At 42.1% G+C, this 4,055-nt stretch overlaps 1 protein-coding gene across 1 annotated transcript in view; it reads left to right on the forward strand.

The window, feature by feature from the left end:
- Positions 1–617: 617 nt before the first annotated feature.
- The window catches only part of fbxl3l (F-box and leucine-rich repeat protein 3, like), a 9,761-nt gene continuing 6,323 nt past the window's right edge, over positions 618–4,055 (forward strand). Inside the window, exon 1 of the mRNA XM_014008814.1 lies at positions 618–939. The gene's annotated coding sequence lies outside the window, so the exon portion shown is untranslated. The remainder of the gene's footprint in view (positions 940–4,055) is intronic.

Below are 4,055 nucleotides of genomic sequence, written 5' to 3' on the forward strand. Positions count from 1 at the left end.
AGTTTGTGTTGGTCCTTGACATGCACAGGGATGGTCCAAAAACCAGACGCAATGTCGAGGGTTGAAAAATATTTACCATTGGTGACCTTCGGCAGTTCCTGTTGGATCTGAGTCATTGGCCACCTGGACAGCGGAACTTGTTTGTTTAGCTTTCTGTAGTCAATGGTGAGTCTCCATAAAAAAGATTTTTTTGATTTCGTTGTATGTATGGATCACTTGGGTTGTTACCAACATCTGGTGAAAATTTCATGTCATTAGCACCTCTAGTAATATATTTACTGAGAAAAATGGTGACGTGTTCAATACTTATTTTACCTGCTGTATCTCCTCTGGTTTTTTTTTTTTTGTTTTGTTTTGTTTTAATGACTTCTAATCACAATATACCCATCGAGACTGTAATCTCACGTGGAACAGAGATAAATCCCATTTTTATGATGTGAGGTGCTCTTTGAAGAGCTCCCTCTCTCACACATGCTCACACTTTGACACACTGACCTACTTTCTCCGAGCTCGTGCACATAGGATCTTGTGCTCACAGCAAAGGGATCAAGTGAGAGCAAGATAAACATTTTTAAATATGCACACTCAAACACAGAGACCACAAACCACACATTGGAGGAAATAAACAAAGCAACAAGAGAGAGTGTGCAGACTGCATTTTTAAAGACTTGTTTGTCTCCTGTTTGTGTCTAATCTGCTCCTGTGCATCATGAAGAGTAGCAGAGAGAGAGAGAGATGCAGATCCATGTTTTGCTGTGCTCACGTGTCCTCGCTGCAGCGCCTGTCAAGCTGTCGCTGAAGGAAAGAGAGCTTATTATGGGAGCAGCTCCTGCTGTCCTCCAGATCAGCAGCAGCCAGCCTCTCTGTCTCCTTCAGTCAGGGTCTGTCTTCTCAGCCTCCACAAGATCCAGAGGAAAGTGATGTTTTCTGTCTTCTCAAGTAAGTCAGCTAAATTATAATGTGTGTTTGAAACTTACCAGGCTGGGTGTCAGTGAAAGTAGAAATGATGTAAACAGCGTGCTCAAAAATCTTCCCGTTTTCTGTAATGAACTTTGCTAAAGTCTTTTTTAATATATGTTTTGCTTCAGTGAAGCAGACTTTTTAAAGTGGTTTCAATCCATAGATCTTCAGACTTCATGAAAGTTTTTCTTTAACAAGTTACACAAGTTTTTTCAGCTGAATTGTGTTCATTGTTGTTGTTAATTAAGATTTTTAACTCTGATCTATGCTGAGTGGAGACATAACAAACATTTTAAATAGATATTTTTAGTTACTTTGTTACCAGCAACCTGTCATAAATATAGAATAGAATAGAATAGAATAGAATAGAATAGAATAGAATAGAATAGAATAGAATAGAATAGAATAGAATAGAAAAGAAACAGCCTTAATTGTCCCACGTGGGGAAATTCAGGTGTAGTAGCAGCAGCAGGTACATACATCAATCCACAAAACAGTATGTTGCTATGTGACAATATCAATTGTAGCAAAAATAATAGAATTAAAGATAGTAACAGAAAAAATAAACATAGAGTAAAATAAAAATAAGAATAAGAATTACCGTACCGGACTATCAAGATGAAGTTAGATAATAAATGAAAGTAAAAGCAAGCTACTGTGCAGAAAGATACACAATTACAGGAAATAACAGTCATGACAGACTTGTGCAAACTGAGTCGAACTCTGGGGTGTGCAAATTGTTTCAGACTCAGTCATTAAGTCCAGTACAGCAAAAATTAAAAACTGTGAACAATTATTATTATCATTGGTTATTATTTGTGTAATGATTGCGGGGTAGAGTTGTTTGATGTGAAAACACAAACATGGGTGCTTATCATGATTGTTGCGAGTGGTCATGGTTATAAAGTCTAACAGCTGATGGGAGAAATGATCTGCGGTAACGCTCCTTTGTGCATTTAGGATGCAGCAGTCTGTCACTGAAGAAGCTCTGCAGATCAGCTACAGTTCCATGCACTGGGTGGGAGGAGTTTTCTGTCATAGATGTTATTTTACCCAGAGTTCTTCTGTCTCCCACCACCTGCACTGGGTCGAGGGGCATCCCAGCACAGAGCTGGCCTGCTTGATGAGCTTATCCAGCTGCTTCCTCTCAGCTGTCAATAAGCTGCTGCTCCAGCTAACCARCCCGTAGAAGATGGCTGATGCCACCACAGAGTCAAAAAAGGTCTTCAGGAGTGCCCCATGCACTCGACCTCAGCAGGTAGAGTCTGCTCTGACCCTTCCTGTAAAGAGTGTCCATGTTGTGAGTCCAGTCCAGTTTATTGTTCAGGTGAACACCCAGGTACTTATAAGAGTCTACTATCTCAATGTTCACTCCCTGGACATTCACTGGTGTCAGTTGGGTGGGACTGCGCCTGCGGGAATCCACCACCAACTCCTTGTTTTAGCAGCGTTGAGGAGGAGGTGGTTCCGCTGGCACCAGTCCACAAAGTCCTGAGTCCACTGTCTGTAATCTGAGTCATCCTCACCTGTGATGAGGCCGACTATGGCAGAGTCATCAGAGAACTTCTGTAGGTGGCAGCCCGGGGTGTTGAAGAGAAATGGTGCAAGCACTGTTCCCTGAGGAGCCCCCGTACTGCAGACCAGTGTGTCCGATACGCAGCCCTGTGTCCTCACATATTGTGGGTGATCTGTGAGGTAGTCCAGGATCCACTGAGACATGTGGTGGTCCACTCCAGACAGCTCCAGCTTGTCCCTCAGGAGTCCAGGCTGGATGGTGTTGAAAGCACTGGAGAAATCAAAGAACATGATCCTCACAGTGCTTCCAGGCTGCTCCAGGTGTGCCAGAGCTCAGTGCTGGAGGTAGGTGATGGCATCATCCACCCTGATACCAGGCTGGTAGCCAAACTGCAGCGGATCCAGGGGGCAAAGATGGTTGAGGACCAGCCTCTCCAGGATCTTCATCAGATGAGATGTCAGAGCGACCGTGCTGTGGCTGCTGAGGTCCTTTGGGTGTTTGGTGTTTGGTACTGGTACCACAGTCTTCCAGCGTTGTGGTACTTTCCCCAGCTTCAGGCTCATGTTGAACATAGTACCCATGATGCCACACAGTTCATCTGCGCAGCACCTCAGGAGCCTGGAGCTGATACCGTCTGGACTCGTAGCTTTACACACCTTGATCTTTCACAGCTCATTTCTTACCTGGAGAGCTGAAAGGGACAGGATGGAGGTGGGGGAGGGAGACTGATGCCTGGAGTCCTTAAAACGGAGGGGGTAGTGGCTGAGAGCTGCGAGGTGTTAAGTCCTGAGTGAGTGGGGTGAGGTGTGGAGGATGGTGGGGAGCTGCTAGGTGTGAATTTCTGATCCGAGAAGTTTGTTGGTGGTGGAGGGGCTGACAGAAAGGGGTGGTGGGGAGGGGGGGGTCAAACCTGTTGAAGAACTGCTTTAGATCATTCACCCACCCCAATCTCCTACAGCCTGCAAGCTTATTTTATGTTTTATATTATACAACTGGTCCCTGTTTTGTTTTGTTTTTTTCAAATGAATATAAAACACCAAAGAAAAAAGAATTTGACTCAGAAAATGGAATTTTAGTACCAATAGAGTGATTTTTAAAGAGCTTTATTTGGTGTATAATATATAATCAGCTACAAGATGATGCAGAGGTACACAAAGATCAATCAAAAGAAAACGGAAAACACAAAATCCTAACAATTACACTTAAAACTTGAAGTTTATTAGTTTCACGATTTCCTTATACAGTTTTACCTTTTTTTAAATAATACTGCAGACTTGAATATTATACAAAAACACTAAGTTGTACGTTAAACTAATAGGTTTACAATAATGCTCCCCTTATCGTTGGCTTGGAAATAGTGTATGGATATTAATTCATCAGTAAACACTTTATAAATCAATAAGTATATGTTATGCATTAATTAAGGATGAGAGACAAAATAGTGAGTCAAATCTGTTCATGTACGTTACATCTAAAAAGGTGCTATAAACATTTCGCACTAGGTTAACTTGTAAGCACAATAATCTACTGGAAACATTTTACATATAATATTGTACTGTATTACTGCATTATATATATA

This window comes from Austrofundulus limnaeus, unplaced genomic scaffold, assembly GCF_001266775.1.
Source record: "Austrofundulus limnaeus strain Quisiro unplaced genomic scaffold, Austrofundulus_limnaeus-1.0 Scaffold1, whole genome shotgun sequence".
In the NCBI taxonomy this organism is placed as follows: Eukaryota; Metazoa; Chordata; class Actinopteri; order Cyprinodontiformes; family Rivulidae; genus Austrofundulus; species Austrofundulus limnaeus.